Below are 19,433 nucleotides of genomic sequence, written 5' to 3' on the forward strand. Positions count from 1 at the left end.
TGGAAGGAAAAGGTAATTTAAACACAGCTTGAGGTGGGAATACGCTATCTATCACATTCGTGAACATCCGTAAACCGTGTTTCGCAGAAAAAGGCTCCCTGCTGACACGGACAGGTTTGCAGACAAATTAAACAAGATTTCGATTTTCGTGCACTTAATATTGTCAGTCTGCTACTTGTATTTACATGAGAGGGCAAAATCATTTCCCAGAGATCAGGTATCTGTATGTGACACAGGTGTTAATATTGCTGGGCGATGATTGTGTATTATGAGGTCTATGAACATGCAAGATATAGAAATAAGTTACAGAGTTGGGAAATAATGATAAACTCTCAGCATTTGATAAGTGATGCTCTGTCCATTTTTATTACAGCTCACAGATGACAATCAATCGAGCTTTCTGTGGCCACACTGATTTATTTTATGACAGTATAGAGACCCTGAACCTCTCTTTTCAGGGCTGGTTTGAGAAGGGCAAATAGGGCAATTGCCCAAAATTCTCATGACAAAGATTGGAAGCTTCTGATTGGCCTAATATTTCTCTTGTGCAGAGAACTCACTCACATCAGTCCCTGACCCATTGGAGGTTACAGCCTAACTTCTTTAACACACACAGACCAAGAGAGGTCAATTTAATAGCAGCCAATTAACCTACTAGTATATTTTTGGCGGGTGGGAGGAGAAGACCCACGCAAACACGGGGAGAACATACAAACTCCACACAGATAAAGTCATGGTTGGGAATCAAACTCATGACTCCAGTACTGTGAGGCAGAGCTGCTAACCACTAAGACACCATGCTGTCCCCTTGGTATTCCAGTTACGTGAGAAGAATATTGGGAGGCGTGACCTTTCTTCTCTAGAGAATTGTAACTGTTCTTGGGATCCAATTCGCTTGGACGGGAAGTATATATTGAATATGGCACCTGATTGGATAGCTGGAACTGCTTGCCAATTAGATTACTCATTCACTATATCCTGGAGATATGAATTACTCAGGAATTCCTCTTCAGCACCACGGTCAGCTCTGTCCTCGACTTGCTTTAAAACTAGTGGGCCCTCTCAAGAAAAGTACATTTTCCAGGGGAGGAAAGAGCAGCAAAGTCCTGTAGTATGTAGATGTCCCATAGTGCCCCTGATAAACAAATACAAACATCTTAAAGTGTGTAGTGAGAATTTGGCTTGTACAACTTGCCAGCTGATTATACAAGAAACTATGAACATTCTCCAGGCTCAGACACCTGGAGAATATTAGTGTGAATGCCGGTAGGAGGGTATCGGACTAGATAAACCCCCTAGTTATTGGAGTGATGGTGGGGTTTGGGAATTTTTCATTAAGGTGCTCATATTTCTACTATATTTAGTAGAACCATATAGTAGAAAAAATAATTAATAGCAATACTTTCTAAAGTCTGTGAACTAGTAGTTTTATTTTTGTACCTCTGGAGGGCCTCAGACAAAATTGGAAATTACAAATAAACAATGAAAACGTTGGTGGTATAAAACTTGGCTTGAGTACTCCAGATCTATGTCTACACACTTGATAGACAAGATAGGCCCATGTCATTTAGAAGCAACCATGACCCTTTTTAAGCCATCATTTTTATATTAGTGACATAGCACAAACGGTGCTTGTAGCTACAAAACCTTACTTACGTCTGAGAAATACTTTACTCTCATCATCATCATCATCATCATCATTTATTTATATAGCGCCACTAATTCCGCAGCGCTGTACAGAGAACACATTCACATCAGTCCCTGCCCCTCTCTAGATTAAAGAATGAAAACTAAACAGAAAACCTAAGGTTGGAGGTATTTGACTGCTTCGCTTACACATACAGGATAATTATAATTCACTGTTGGGACTTGCACTCCACTTGCTCATTGTTGGACTGTTCCAAGTTTATGGTTCCCCTACTGTTCATCTACCACCCAAAGTAACACAAGTTTTATATGACTAACATTGAAGACCTTTAGACTGTTTAGCAACTCTCCATTAGGGAAGCTTCCTTCTTCAACTCTTGCTACTCGGCCAAGAGCGACGGGAAGAAGATAAGCCTACGTGAACGCTTCAGGATTGGTTTCAGCATGTTCTTCAATGTCCTGCAGAAACTAGGCTCACTCATACAAGCGAGGTGAGAAGTGACCCTTGGGAAAGTCACATAATCCAGGATAAATAACTTTCATATATCTTCATCATCAGAGAGCTCTTTTACGTACATGCACTAATGAAAATATGAGGCTGTGTCAATCTGATCCCGACCTTGAGTCTGACCTTCAACTGATACCTTTGCCAAAAGCACATAGTCTGCAGCTAGAATGTTACAGCAACCTTCCTTACACGGTAGAGTCAAATCAGACAAGAAAGACAAGTGATAATTTTCGGCTCAGTTCACTCAATTCTGTGACACAGTTACTTTCCTGCTTCTGTACATGAAGTTTAACCGATTTGGAAATATTGTGTTTGTGGGTTTTCACGTCAATCAAATGCTTATGTGTTCTATATGTTTTTAAATTCTTTATTTCCGTTATACTTGGTTATTGCCCTAAAGCAATTCTTATTTTAGTAACGATTGCCGCTTTGATTTAGTTTTAATTGCATTTTTTTTCTTAAATGTTGTCATCAAAACAGCAGTCACTTTGTGTTTTCTAGACGAGCATTTTCAAATGTTAATTGATTTTCCACTAGATTTCGTGTTCTCCCTGCGTACTCTATGCAGAGTGTTTCAATTCTGGGATAAACATCAGAGTGAATCTTTATTCTTCGCTTCCACAACAAAGCTGCCAGCTGAAGAACACAGGAAGAATAGAAAGTCACGTACTGTAGCTCTGTTGTATTGTACAGAATCCACATAATACTTTAAAGACCAGTTTTCACGTTCAGTTCGTAGAGGCAGATGGTTCACTCCCTATGTATCGAGCCCCTTTATAAACCTTTATGAATAGAGGTGGATAAAGGAACTTTGGGATTTCAGAGAAGAGAATGCACGGTTTATAAGATGTATGTTGTTTATTTGTGTATTGATCTGCAGTACAATTGGGAAGCAGTGTTTACCATTGTATGTAATGGGGGGCCCTTATGAAAACTGGGCCACTTGGAAAATGTGGTATAACCCGATTAGGCTGTAAATCTCTTTTTTCAGCAAGGATTAGAAATTAAAGACAAATGTCTGGATGCTATAAGTAACAGTATTTTATTGTATGAGTTTTTATTTATGTCCTAATTGTATCACTAATAAAGATTCAGAATGCTGCCTTTTTTCTGGCTGAAAAACATGGAGTTTAAAATAATCTGTGCTATACAAGCAAAATACGTTAAATACAGAGGCAAAATAGACATTTCCCCTGGGGTCACCAGGGCAGCTGACCCATTAGACTTCCGAATAATTCAGGGCAAGACAGACTATGAAGCATAATCTTGCTCACCCCCCTGGTTACTTAGACAACAAATTCCTTGCTTAAAGTGGGGAATATAGTCTGCAAGTTAATTGCTTGAACAAGGTGATCTACGATAACAAAGTGAACATTTTCGGCTCAGTTCACTCAATTCTGTGACACAGTTACTTTCCTGCTTCTGTACATGAAGTTTAACTGAATTGGAAATATTGTGTTTGTGGGTTTTCACGCCAATCAAATGTACTTATGTGTTCTATATATTTTTAAATTCTTTATTTCCGTTATACTTGGTTATTGCCCTAAAGCAATTCTTATTTTAGTAACGATTGCCACTTTGATTTAGTTTTAATTGCTTTTTTTTCTTTGGGATTAAACAATATATAAATATATTGCATTGGCTTACAAAGTCCCTGCTATGAGGCAGCTAATTGCAAATTCATTATTGACAGTTTTACATGATAATGGGGATAAATCGTCTTTAGTGTCATTAAAGACAAGGCTGCTGTGCTGCTTCTTGATAAAAGTTCTGTCTTAAACTTTAAACGTTTACAAGACAATGAACAGACAGCACCAGAAACCCCATACATTTACTTTGTCATGGCTAAATGTACATTTATTTAAAAAAAGAATATTGGGCTATTTATAGAGATAAGTATACTGGTGGGAGGAATTGAGGCGTCGTATATAGTGAGAGAAAAACTGACGGCCCGAAATTAAATGTCAGACACCAGCATATATTATCTATTGATTAATGAAATGAGTGCTACTATGTTCTCTACACTACAGCCTGAGGCTCTGGGCAAATGTTTGTGTTTTCCCGGGTGCCATGTGCTAAGTCATCTAAGTAGCAGATGCCGATATTCTATGCACAATATGGATTATCATATCTCAGTCTGCTCATTTACCTTTCCATGATAACGTCATTCATAATTGTAGAGGGAAACTAAAGGTCACAGTTTTACATTTCATTATGCAAAGGAAAATACATGTACATTTTATATATATGCGACTTTCTTCAAATCTATATTTCCTTCCTTGTTTCGCCTTCTTGTCACATTTATCTGGATTCCAGGTGAGATCTTCTTGTAGGTCCCTAGTTAGAGTTCCCGTCACTCCTGTGAGAACCGTCAGACATCGTTCAGGTGGGTGAGTCCAGGAGTATCCTCATATGATGCCAGCCACTGATCGCCATCCTTTTCTCAGCTGGTGGACCCTCTCCTTTGACACAGAAAAGGGACATGTTATAGTTAATGTCCAGCTTTGTGGGTGTGCTGTAAAAGTTGTAACAAGCATTGGTATGCTGAAAAAAACACTTTGCTGCATCAGTACCCACAAGGTCATGCCCATACTAACATTCAGCTACCTAGACTGCAGACTCTAAAGACTGTCCTTGCTGAGCGTCAGACAAACATTGGCTGACTTTATGGAGTTGATGTTTAACAACATGGCTACAGCCAGTTTGCTCTCTACCTTTTTTTCTGGTGAAAATCCAATCCATACAACACTACTTTCTGTATTGTGCTTCACATAACAACAGACAGAATAAGTCAGGGGTTCACAACTCCAGTTCTTAAGTACCTCCAACAGGTCATGTTTTCAGGATTTCTGTCTGTAGAAATAGAAAGGATAATTACTGAACCCATGAAACTGATTAACTCTTCTGTGCACGATTAAAGAAATCCTGTAAACATGACCTGTTGGTGGTACTTGAGGACTTAAGTAGAACACTTCTGGCACAAGTGCTAACATCCGGACACACACACACACACACACTGCCGACAGAATTCACAGGATAAATCAGTGTTTGCGTGTCTGGAACTTAGAGCCTCTGTGCAGAGATGTCTAGCCTATATACATGGCTGTCACAGAGCAGTGTTCTTTGGGAAGCTGAAGAGGGGCCACTATGAAATGCTGCTATGGTGCCCTTTTATTCCTAGTTAAGCTCCTAAACAAGTTCCGTCCCACAGAATTGGCTGCATGTGGACACAAAACAGCATTTCCTTTGCATGTCTGCATTGTTCCGTTTAGTCAACGACCCTTGATGCTTCTGTATTCATGAAAATCTTGCCCTAATAATGGGAAATTGCTTCCTGCAGAACAAAGATATTTTGCAACCAGTCTTTTTTCTAACAATAATTATGTGTATATTGGATTTTTTCCCCCTCATTTTTTAATAAGTGCGATTATATTTAAAATAGTTGTCAGAAGACAATGAAAATCACTAGGTAAGGAAAACCAATCTTGTGGCTGAATTGAAAATTGAAATTTATGCCACCAGTTTTTGCTCTTGTACAAAAGTCGAATCATTTGATCACAGAATACACAGAGAAAGGGGCATGACTCAGACTGGAATGGCACTAAAGTATGATTACTGCCTGGTGCTGAAGTGCGGAGCAGCCTTTCAAAGACATATTTTAAGCCTTCAGAAATTCATTGCTAGTTACGGAGTAATTTAGTATCGGAGGGAAAGTTTTTGATGCGAGCTTCCTGAATTTCATTAAGAATCCGAGAAGTTCTAAGAAAAAAAAGGATCAAAATTGAATATAAGATTAGAAACATCCACCAAACAAAACACAATACCTAATAGAGTTTAGAGTGTTTATCGTGTTATACTTGTGAGCAAAGTTAGGATTACAGATGGAATTTTTTTTAGCAAGCATAAGTATTCAAAGGGTTTTGGCTGGTTCCAAGGTCTTTAGCAAACCACATATAAAGAAAACCTTGGTCATAGAGGAATAATTGATGAATAGAACTTCTAAAAAAAAAAAAGAGAGAAAAAGGGGAGCAGGATATTGTAGTATAACTTATCACAGTAAACATGGTTTAAAAATGAAATGAGGCTGTCAGAGTATATGGCAACTTAAGCCACTGCAAATACGTTTTGTTCACAGTCAGACTTTGTCAGGTGACTCTCATGAAGCAGACCGACTGTGGGCGAAATGCGTTGGGTGTGGCTGAAGTTAACACATGTGCAGACAGCCATGATTCCAGATTCGGGCTTTGATACAGTTCCAATTCCTGGACGGGTCTGTTTTACCCAATTTGTTTATTAGTTTACTGTGTTTGCCCCCAATTGTAAAGCGCTATGGAATATGTTGCCGCTATATAATAAATGATGATGATGATGATGATGACTGAGTTTAAACTGAGAGGGGGCCAATATAAAGTGCCAATACAAGCAGAGCCGCAAATAAGAGACTAATTCTGGTGAACATTTACATATGTGACTACTTTATTTATTCTATGTACTTTTTTTTTTTAAACGGTTCTATTTAGTTTAATAAATAGTACTACAATATATTGCTCTCTTCTGAAGATATTTTTTTTTAAGGCAAGCAGTAGACTTTGATGTGTTTTATTATTATTGCTGTGGACACTATAATTGCTATTAAGCGATTTGTCTGCTATTTCAGTATTATTGAATATATAATTTAGTTACTTTTTCATTTAAAGATAGGAGAGGAAGCGCACCATTGATTCTGTTTATCTTGATAAAAATCAACAGCCTGCAGCTTAAAATGACATTTTTTTAACAAAAAATTGTACAGGAAGATATGAAAGATAACTAGAAAATTGAATACATTTAGATGATAACCAACTTTTGTTTCCTCTCAAAATTATTCCTTAACCGCTTATAATCAAGATTTGTTTGAGAATCAGTTTGTGTAAAATTAGGCTTGTGTTGCCAAATCATAAAGCATCTTGTGAACCAAGCTGGAGTTTCACTTACCTTAGCCTGTGATGTAGGATACTTTTTATATTAATCTCTGAAAAGAAGCGAGGGGAAGAATACTCATGATCTAGTTTTAAAGTGTCTAATTAGATAGCATCTCTATTAATCCATAGCAATGAAGCCCACAGTGTTGATGTTCCGATACTGCAGGACTCAGGGGACTGATGGATTCCAATGATGGTAAAGGGGTCTGTCTACTGATTTCAGTATTTGAGGAAACTTTTTGGGGGCCAACGCTTCTTTAGCCTGAATCTTGCTCACTTAGGACTTTGTCAACAGCCAATATTGTAATCCAGTGCAAGTAAAGAGGCGATCCACTTTTGGACAACTTCTCATTATTAAAGTGCTTTTTTGGGATCCTCACCGTAATCTGTTTTTTGTTCCAGTGCTTCTAGTGTTGAATCATCAAATTCATCCATTGCATTATATACTATGGATGGAAGGTATGTAACCCAAGCAAGCAGATGATTGCATTGATCCTGGGTGCTGTCCATTCAGGTCCATAATAAATTACAAACATTAATTAAAATGATACATGTTTGTACAGCCTTGGCTGCTATGAAGACAGCACTTTGCTCTTTATGCTGGAAACAGTGGCTGCAAAAATTAAATGGCGAGGCCCGGTTGGAAGTTGTACCATACTGAAAAGTGAGGAGGCTCAAAAAGTGGGCAACTCCTTCAATGGAGAACAGAAGTAATGTGGTATTAGTGTGATTTGCTAATAAACTGGCATTAGTATTTTGTAACAGGTGTGGACCCATGCGTAGGGTACTACCATAGTTCAAACTTAAAGACACAAACAGGTATAGTCATATACAGTCAATACCTATGCAAATTATATTTTAAGAAGCAGACAATGGGACTGCAGTGCTACTAATGCCTGTAAGACTGAGTTTGCCCTATCATAGCGCAACATGTGTGGAGGATCCTTTCATGTAGCTGCTCTACTTTTGAAGTTGCAAAGCCAGAGGTGTAATTAAGTTGGGCAGGAGGGGCAGGAGGTCAGTATGCAGAGAAGCATTTTCATGTAGGATTAAAAGATCAGGTAGAGGCTGGAACAAAACTGATAAATAGGAAAAAGCTAATTGGAAAATTGCAATTGGGTCTGTAGAATGTGACTGGGAATGAGTGTCAGCTGAAGATTATTAAGAGTCCTTGGATGAGTGTGACTCTAACGTAAAAAGAACAGGGAAGAGACGGATTCACTGGTACCTTGTTTTATTACCGAACATTTAATTAAACATAATGAAATGCAATTTCTTTATTCTGTAGCCATGATAATAATCTGCTTCAGATTTCTACCATGTTATCAAACTGATGTACTGTATGGGTCATGAACTGACTATTGAAATAAGTTGCTTGTCAAATATTTTATGATTATAAAATTGATTGAGCAAATTAATCTGCTAACAGTCTCCATCCTGGAAGCAGCTTAGACAAAGGTTCTCTTCTGGGGCATTTTATGAAAATAACTGTTCAAGAGCAATACATGGCTCCCATCCTCATATGTGACAGGGGAGTGAACATGTGTGTCCAAGTCCCCACATTCACGTGTTCCTAACAGGTGCAATGTCCAGTGGAGGAGGACTCTGGTCTTCACAGTAGTTCCCACTGTGGCAGCATGGTGGCTTAGTGGTTAGCACTTCTGTCTCACAGCACTGGGGTCATGAGTTTGATTCCCGACCTCTGTGGAGTTTGTATGTTCTCCCCACGTTTACATGGGTTTCCTCTGGGTGCTCCGGTTTCCTCCCACATCTACAAAACATGCTGGTTGTTCAATAGGCTGCTGCTAAAATCAACGCTAGTCTGTGTGTGTTAGGGAATTTAGACTATAAACTCCAATGGGGAAGGGACTGATGTGAATGACAAATATTCTCTGTACAGCGCTGCAGAATTGGTGGCGCTATATAAATAAATGATGATAATGATTATGATGATGACGTTTTTCCACAGAGTAGCTATGTATCTCACTGATGATGTTACCAGTAATCTGCAAAGATTGTCCATATCCTGAAGCAGCAGTGTGAGATACTGCTGTGTAGCACAGTACAGCGTTCTGACACCTCCAGCAGTGAAAGAGTTGCTGGTAAGGACAACAGCATGAAGAGAGACATACAGTATTTCCAGACTGCCCCTGACTCTCCAGGACAATTCTACAAAAAAGGGTGCGAGGATCTCAGGTGTGTACACTGGAAACAGGGTGGCAGGAACTCAGGATTGCAGGAACTCAAGATAGCAGGGACCTTAACTGTGTGACAGCACATGATTTGGCTCTGACTGCAATGAGAGCCAGAGTTTTAAAGGCCAAGCAACATGTGCAGCTCATTGACTGCTGGAGAAGGCAGCAGGATTGATTTACTGCTGCATTGCTGGAACAGCAGAAATCCAAGACGTAGGTTAGAGTATGATATTTCAACGAAGTCCACAGTCAACAGGGACCAGGGCTTGAAGCCCTAAAACAATTATCAGCCCCCACATTTAAATCTGAAACCCCACATTGCATTATTAGCCCCACCATTTAAAAAAGAGGCCCATCTTGAATTAATATTCTCTACCTTCTGTTACATTATTTGAATAGCCCCACATTACATTATTAGCCCGCACCGGCCCCTATGATACATAAATTTCACCACCATCACATTAATAGCTCACACATATTAAAAGTCCCCACAGCCCCTATATTACATTACTAGTTCCAACTAGCCCCTTGAGTGCATTCATAGCTGGAAATGTGATAGGACGGCTGGGTCCTAGGGATTGACCAGCCTCCAGGAAGCACCCCAATGTCAGGACCTACCCGATAAGACTGGGCCCTCAGATCAGTGGCTCAGGCTATCCCTCATGCCAGTCAAAGAAAAGATGGAAACAACAAAAGAAAAGAAAACAACTCATGTGCCCCAGCATGGTTGTATAATTTTGGGTGCGAAGTGGGCCCTTCACTCATGGACCCGTATGCACTGCACACCCTGCTCACATGTTGGATAAGCCACTGGTGCTCACCTCCTGGCTCCCAGTATGCCTCCCTTCTACTCCATGTACACAGACTTGCTGTCACATACAGGGCTGGATTAAGGGAATGGAGGCCCCTGGGCTAAGGGGGCCTCCATTCCCCCGTGAGGGCCCCCCCCCGTGATCCGAGCCGCCCCTCCCCCCCGGTCATCTGAGCCGCCCCCCCCAGCACTTACCTCCTTCTCCTCCTTCCCCGGCGCGCTGTACACTCTTTACTGAGGAGATCTCGTGAGAGTGAGACTCACGAGATCTCCTCAGTAAGGAGAATACAGCGCGCCGGGGAAGTACTGCAGGGAAAGTGCTCAGCAGCACTGATCGGGCTGGGGGCGCCCCCGCCCCCGACCGATCAATACTGCTGCTGAGCACTTTCAAGGGCCCCCTGGATGCCATAGGCCCCTGGGCTGTAGCCCAGTTAGCCCTATGGTTAATCCGGCCCTGGTCACATATAGCAACCAATCAGTTTCTGCCATTGTGCTCTTTGAAAACTAAATTCTGATATGTTACTAAGTGTTACAGCCCATTTTCCCACATTACACCATCTTATTAAGTAGGCCTCTATATATCTTCTACCTTACACTGAAATGCTAACATTAATTTGTCGTAGAAAATCAGGTTTTTCAGAAATATTCATAGTAACAACCAGAAGCAAAATGTCAGTACTGCATCCGGTACTAAATTGTATACTACTGATACATTATATTAGTTACTGTGTTATTGTAAATACTTTAAGGTAATGTGGTGCATTGAGTTCTACTCTTAAAAGAAGGTCGTGTGAATTATATATACAGTAAATTTAACCGCAAATCTCGCTAATGGAATTTCAAAACTCTTTAATGTGTTGAATAGACGTTAGTGCAGCCCTTGCATCGTACAACTTCCACTAAGTGCATTAACAATAGAAAGGTCGTAAGAACAAACAACGCAGGTCTTTGAATCTTAAATTAGAACGCATTAACAAAATATAAAGTACAGACTGTTCCCATCCTGCAGCCAGCCTGATTCCAGAGATATTTGTTGTTTTGAAGGACAAGTAGTGGTTCTTGTGATGCATCATAATATTGGAGGTTAAAAAGCAGAGTAAATAATTCAACACTGCTGTCTAATAAAAATAAACTTAGAGACTGGATTTAAAGCAACATAATATAGAAACATTACTGATTTTACAAGCTGGGCGGATTTTATACATTTTATCTATAGGGGGTTTTGTACTCTAATACTGAATTATAAGTCACTCTGTAAACGGAATGTTCTGATGTTCTGATCTTCTATCTGTTACAATGTTCAGTAACCTTAGTGATCCATATGGTAATCTCTTCTGCAAAACCTGGCTTGAGTGCAGCCCCTTAGTGAAGTACACTAAAGGTCAGGTCATCACTCCAGCAAAATCAGGACTACGCATCCAGAGGGCCGGCAAGAGCCCAGAAACCCTGGAAATAAACTATAACAGGTTAATCCACAGAGTGAGCCGCCGCTGTCAGCACCTCCAGTGATTATGCCTATTGTGTGGTGGGTCTATTATCACCAGACTTCACAGAGCCACATCCAGCAGGTGGCCGAGTGACAGATGAGAAGAACGAGGAGCACCAAGATGGATCAGCGAGAGTTGAACGGGGACTTGCAGTTTAACACTTGAATACTTGGATTCAATATGAGAGAGAGAGAGAGAGAGAGAGAGAGAGAGAGAGAGATAGACAGAGACAGAGAGAGAGAGATAGACAGATAGATATGAGACAGATATGATAGATATGAGATGGATAGATAGATAGATAACTCTCTGTCCGTATGTATTACCCAGTATTGTTTTATTAATGTTTGTTCCCAATTGTAAAGCGCTACGGGATTTGCTGGCGCTATATAAATAAATGTTGATGATAGATAGATAGATAGATAGAAGAAAGAGAGAGAGATAAATGAATAGACAGAGAGGTAGATAGAGTGAGAGATAGAGAGAGAGACAAACAGGTAGATATGAGATGGATGGATAGATAGATCATCATCACCATTTATTTATATAGAGCCACTGCGCTGTACAGAGAACTCATTCACATCAGTCCCTGCCCCATTGGAGCTTACATTCTAAATTCCCTAACATACACACACAGACAGAGAGAGAGAGACTAGTGCCAATTTTTGTTAGCAGCCAATTAACCTACCAGTATGTTTTTGGAGTGTGGGAGGAAACCAGAGCACCCGGAGGAAACTCACGCAAACACGGGCAGAACATACAAACTCCACACAGATAAGGCCATGGTTGGGAATTGAACTCATGACCCCAGCACTGTGAGGAAGAAGTGCTAACCACTTAGCCACTGTGCTGCCCTATCTATAGATAGATAGATATGAGATAGATAGAAGATAGATAGATAGATAGATAGATAGATAGATAGATAGATAGATAGAAGATAGATATGAGATAGATAGATAGATAGATAGATAGAAGATAGATATGAGATAGATAGATAGATAGATAGATAGATAGATAGATAGATAGATAGATAGATAGAAAATAGATATGAGATAGATAGATAGATAGATAGATAGATAGATAGATAGATAGATAGATATGAGATAGATAGATAGATATGAGATAGATAGATAGATAGATAGATAGATAGATAGATAGATAGAAGATAGATATGAGATAGATAGATAGATAGATAGAAGATAGATATGAGATAGATAGATAGATAGATAGATAGAAGATAGATATGAGATAGATAGATAGATAGAAGATAGATATGAGATAGATAGATAGATAGATAGATAGATAGATAGATAGATAGATAGATAGATAGATAGATAGAAGATAGATAGATAGATAGATAGATATGACAGTGAATGACAGTAACAATTATATAAATAGTATTTTATTAGCAACTGGATCCACATGTGTGAGATATTTTACAGGAAGTATATACATTATTCTGTGCAATTTTTACTTTTTGTCTAACATTTGTTAGTCCCCTACAAGGGAAATTCTTTATTTTATTTTCTGCACTACAATAACATGTGTTAAGATCCTACAAAATATCCTTGGAACTCATAAAAATCTCTATGTCTTTGTGCTTAGACAACAGGTGTCTTCTGGGACACACAATCACTTTCTGCATGTGAGTCGGGTTCCTCTCGAGTCACTGAGCCTGTTAGTCACGGTCAGTGATTGTGATTAGCAGCGCAGGGTGAGGACGGCAGCGATACACAGTTTATACTTGCAGTGATCTGGAAGTCAAAGGGTGCTCATGTAAGTTATATATTTATAGTGCACAGAACATGGAAGTTTTTTCCTGAAAGAAATGATTACCAAGTGATGAACATGGTTTACTGGTAGGAAACACAATGGAAGGTTATAGCGTTTGCTTTGGTAATACAATTTAACTTTTTCAGTGTTTTATGTTTATTTAAACCTAATACCCTTAAAAATGACATGGTTTTCTCAACATAGGTCCTACTTAGGACCGGGGGGCGCACAGGCGGCCGCATCACATGACACGCGATGCAGCCGCAGGACGTGGCCGCATCACCTGACATGTGATGTGGCCGCCTGTGCGCTGACGCGGCCACATCGTGTGTCCGTGGATGCAATATTGAGGTAATATTGTATCCGCGGCCCGAACAGGTGTCACTTTGAGCGGCCCGGGGGACCGATGCCCCCCTACCCCAGCCCGCCCCTGGGAATGGAATTGTTGATTTTTTGGGGGGGATCTAGAGTTAAGGTTGTTAACCCATATAGATAACGTCTATAGACTTTAGACAAACCCTGTTTATGCTTCTCCTAACTATATTCTGCGTTGTGATATCACTGAGACTGGAGTCTAGAGAACTGATTGGCTGTATTCTTCTTTGTCTAGTGTTGCACCTTTTTATTCTAACGCTGTTGTGTCAGTAAAAAGCAGCAGATATCTCCTGTTATTATCTATTACTAAAGTCTATAGGATCTGAATAGGTTTCTGAGCTACTGGAAAGCCGCCTGCCTGCGTCACTGAAGACTTATCTTTTAACTGTCCCTGCAGACTGAGCAAGACAGTCACCCAAAATTGGGACTGCCCAAACAAAATCAGGATAGGTGGCAGACTGTCCTGCTCTCTCTTACCTGTTCTTGCAGCTTTCACTACCTGCGGCTGCTGATGTCTTAAGCTCAATTGCTGCTTGTCTGGATCCTGTAATGTTGGGCCCCATTTTGAAAAAAAGATAGGTACACAAAATATGAAAAATCTAACAATGACTGAACCCACAAGGCATCCCTCCCCCAAACCAGCCCTGAACTTAAATTAATAACACGCACATTTAATAAATAGTCCTGCCTGCAACCAGCCTCAACATTAAATTAATAGCATTTGCATGTATTAAATAGACCTATAGACCTCCAAACAATGCCAACATTAAAATAATAGTAATCACGTTTAATAAATAGATCTATTTTCTATTGACCAGCGCCAATATAAAATCACATTTAATGAATAAACCTATCCCGCCCACAACTTGTGCCCCCATGCTTACATTAAAAGTCTCTTCCCTTCCCCCACACTTTCATTAAAAGCCCCTTTACCCACACTTGTCTCCTTTAGCTTACATGCAAATACCCCTCCCCCCACACTTACATTTAAAGCCCCTCCCCTTCCTCCACACTTACATTATAATCTCTTTCACTCTCACACTTACATGAATTGAACACTACCCCCACACTTACATTAAAACCCCCCCCCCTTCACCCACACTTTTCTCCTCTAACTTTCATACAAAGACCCCTCCCCCCACACTTACATTTAATGAATGTATCTTGCCATCGGCACAGTATCTTATCTCCTGTTGCCCGCACATGAGATATCCTGGCAGTGGGGCAAAAACGGAAAGAAATAAGCTACCATTAAAACGTACATATGACACCAGTCCTTTGGGTCCACACACAAAATGACTGTTGATGAGTACACTTTAATGCCCTTGAAAGAATATATAAAAGCAAAATGCTTAGTCAAACTGAACCAAATTTATTTCATGTTGTCCTAGTTAGAGATGTCATAGAAAAATGAATATGCAGAAAAAATATATTAATTCAAAATATTAAATTATTTTGACTCCACAGAACCGATGACCAGAACACAAAGATTTCTGTGACCACAGAACAGTTTATTTGATGGCTTAAAAAATTATATGGACACTTTTTAAAATAAAATGGATTCAACTATTCGATAACATTACATCTCTTTCAAATGTAAACTCAAATAGATTTAGTTTTATACAAACAGTTATTCTTAAACCATTTATCATCCCGCTAATTATGTTAGACGGAAAAGCATTTACGCTAGAAAAATGCTAAAGATAATTATTAGAGAAGTGATGTAGACAGATGTAGCTGTTTCCAATGCAAAGACAATAACAATAAGGGTGATTACAGCAATATGGAGAGAGTCCTTTAATAACATTTTGTCCAGGCTTCATTACGCAAACTTCTAAGGCTGGGTACACGCTATAGAGTTTTCAGTCGATATTCAGGCCAATGAAAAGATACACGACTGCTCGGTCAGATATCACATTAGTCTGTACGCTGCAGCGATGAACAATTATCATTCCAAGCACATTGTATCGTTTCATTTGATTTTTAAACCAGACTAAAAATCTCATTCAACGATGGAACAATGTCGTTCCAATTCTGCAGTGTGTATGCACTCCGGACCGGCAGTGTCCATAGATCTCTATGGAGTGTGCAGAGTCACCATCTTTTCAGCAGATGGTTATGACAGATGAAGAACACAGATCTGGAGGTAAATCGTGTAATGCTGATTTATTTTTATTTTTTTTAACAATCGTTGGTAAAATCATTAAGGATATCGCATCAGGAGAAATTTTGAATAGTGTGTACCCAGCCTAACTAAACAAAGCTTGCACTTTATTATTGGAGGTATTTAACTAAAGAATAGCTCTGTAGACACTTACCACTTGTCTATGAACATAGTGCACAGGGCCATCTTTTCCATTGGGCACAATGGGCAGGTGCCCGGGGGCCCCACGGGCAAGGGGGCCCCATAGGCAGGGCTCTTAATTAGAATAAATAATGCTGCAAAAGAAAAAACCTGCAAAAAAAAAACCTTTAAGGGTCACTGAGCAAGTACATCTATCTATCTCTATCTCTATATATCTATATTTATATCTGTATCTCTATACATCTATATCTATATATATATATATATATATCTATATATGTAGGGGCCCCGGTGCCCTGCTTTGCCCGGGGGCCCATAATGTTGTTAAGATGGCCCTGATAGTGCATACGTGGTTATCATCGGAGATGAGTATAATGTTAATTTTTGTTGAGTTTTGGTGACTCTAGGTTTTCAAATTCAATAACAGAAAGTTATCAGTCAAAGAATATGAGCAAAGCAATGACATGTTAGTGACACTTCTAAACAACACAACAAGATGTACTAAGGTCTCAGCCGAAGTAGAGGTGGTCAATCATTTCTACCTCCTTTGATTTTACTATTTCAGTACTGAGTGCTCTCCCCCTCCTATGCACTCATTATACCGTCATCTAGTTAAAACCAGACTCACAGCAGAAGCAAATTTATAGAACGGTATATACCTGAAACACATTTTCTTATAACCCTAACGTACATTCATGTAAAACATCACAATAGCAATGCAAGTCAATCAAAAACTATGTCAATTTGACGTTAACTAATCAAATAAAAGCTACATAATGACAAGAGCTGAACCTAACATTGATAGTATTAGGGAAGAAACAATACCACCAAACCAATGTTTTTGGCAGACTACCTGGCCGGTTCCGCTATGAGAAGTTATTGATGTCACACTTTGACAATCACTTCCAAGTTAAGGATTATAAAACAGTGCTTTAAAAATACTCCAGTGGAAAATATAAATAGCTGAAGAAATAGTTCAGCATTCCGAGATCTCCGCATAGTTACTATTACCAAGGAAACCAGTTCCTTAGTATCTATGAACTATTCAGCAAGTCTTAGAGCATCTCCCTGGCTTAGGTAAATACACCTAAATGTCCAATCACACTCAGCGAAGGTATCACTGCGATGCTCATTACAATGCACCATTTCCAACACTCTACTAAATAGCCGGAGATTGTTACTTATTCAGTGATACACAAGTTTTCTCTGAACAGGATCATGAATACTAATGTGTTTGATGCAGTGAGAAAATAATGTGAGTCTCTATGGTTCCTGACGGGAAAATAAACTACACATTGAAAGGCATTTTGGGTTATCTAGTAATAATGCACAAAACAACAAAAACATTGCAACCAATTACAAACGTCATTTCACTGTCTGACTTGCATTAGATGGATCAAAGCTAATTGTTAACTACAGCAGCTATGTGATTTAACACACTTTTAGTTTTAGAAAATGTATGCAATTTAAAATCGAATTCAACCCAAAACGAGAAAATAATGTTTTAGGGTTCAATTACTACTTTTTAACTCCTTAATGTACTCAATTATAGCAATATTCCTACATGCTGGTTTATCCCCCCAAATTTTTTTTATTTGTTCCCAATGATTTTTATTTATTTTCGATCATAGATGAGGTTTAGCTTTTGCAACATTTTTAACAATTAATCTTCCAATTTATTAAGATTATATAATAGTTTAGTACAGTAAAATCATTTTACTTTTTTTTTTTTACAATTCTATTAAAAAGTGTGGGGTACCCCCGAAAATGTTAATACCAGCATTAGGTTATACCAGCCAGAAGACACAGGAAGGTTCAGATATTCTTATGATGTCATTATTCCTACGGAATGCTGAAGATCTTACAGAAAGATTTTTTGGACTATAGCCATGATTAGCATGCTATAATATATTGGAAAGAATTCTACAGCATCCCATTCCAAAGCCAACACATATCCAATATATAAACATCACTATTACACATTCATATATTTTATTTGATGAAAACATATTTTAATTACATACAATACCACAGTTTCCATAATTTAACCATAACTTCCAGGAACAATATAGAACACATGCTGCCTATTGAGCAACAAGTGGCATATGCAAAGCTACTAATGGTGATTCTTGCACTAAAGCCATTTGGACTTGGTACGCAGCATAGTGAATGGGTGAGAGAGCTGGCCAAGCAGACAGGGCAATAGTCCTAGCGTTGCTCAGTGTATCTGAAGACAAGCAGGTAGCTTTGGATTTGATATAATACCTTTGAGTTTTGCTCCTGGTGATTAAACCTGGGATCAGTCAACATGGCTAATAAAAGCCAATTTTGCCACAGTGCTAATAGCTGAGGTGAAGTTTTGTAGACTTGTTCCATCGAGAATTATGGCAAATAGGCAACTTACTTCTACAGAAAAGCAACTTACGCTTACTGTTGTTGGTTACATTTTAGTTTATTGAGTTACCTGTGGTTTGCTACCTCCAATGAGATGGGATGTAGGCTCTGATAGAGCCAATAAGAGGAAAGGAGGTGAAATCACAGACTGATGACCTGCTAATGACATGTCTTGGGGACTGTCACAGAGAGCCCCTGTCATTTGACCCCAGTCATTGGGAAGGGCACATGGCAAAATATACACCTGCCATTTAGTTCTTAGACAAGTCAATTCATAAATCTTTCAACAGTCGCTTAAAATAAAGTTGTTTAATAAGAATATTTTGAGGACATAAAAAGTTGTTCGTAATGTAAATGAGTTTAATGTGTTTTCAATCTTTGTAATACTTCAGATGGGTGAATCTCCTGCTGTTTGATTTGCAGCACAAATTGAGAAATTGGCACAATTGTTCCATTTTTGGCGACACATAAATATTTTATTAATGGTTCAAACAAAAATCGTTTTAAAATATATTTTAAGGGTAAAGAAAGACGTTTATACCGTACATTTGTTCAATCTGTTTTATTTTTGATATTGTTGATAACATCATTTTAAAGTGCACCTTTAGCTACCATAGAAGAATGAGCATAATGGATTCACTAGGAACAAGTAGCACCAATGAGACACGAGGCACAACTTCCAAACTACCTCATGCAACTGAAAGGCTGAATAGTGGTTCAACTAAAAATAGTGGCCTCCAATGTAGAGGAGACAAGTTAACTTTAAATGACCATTATTATCTAACTTTATTTTATTTTTTATATATACATCACTCAGTAAATACGTGGACAGAATTGATGGAACAAAATGGAAGGCATTTTAGATGTTTTTATCGCACCACACTTTGTTAACTGTAGATAGCAAGATGAAGGAAAAAAGAGTATATACTGAAAACAAACAAAATATAGACCCTAAATTAATGTTTAATGACACATGAACG

This window comes from Mixophyes fleayi, chromosome 7 (genome assembly GCF_038048845.1).
Source record: "Mixophyes fleayi isolate aMixFle1 chromosome 7, aMixFle1.hap1, whole genome shotgun sequence".
Taxonomy (NCBI): Eukaryota; Metazoa; Chordata; class Amphibia; order Anura; family Limnodynastidae; genus Mixophyes; species Mixophyes fleayi.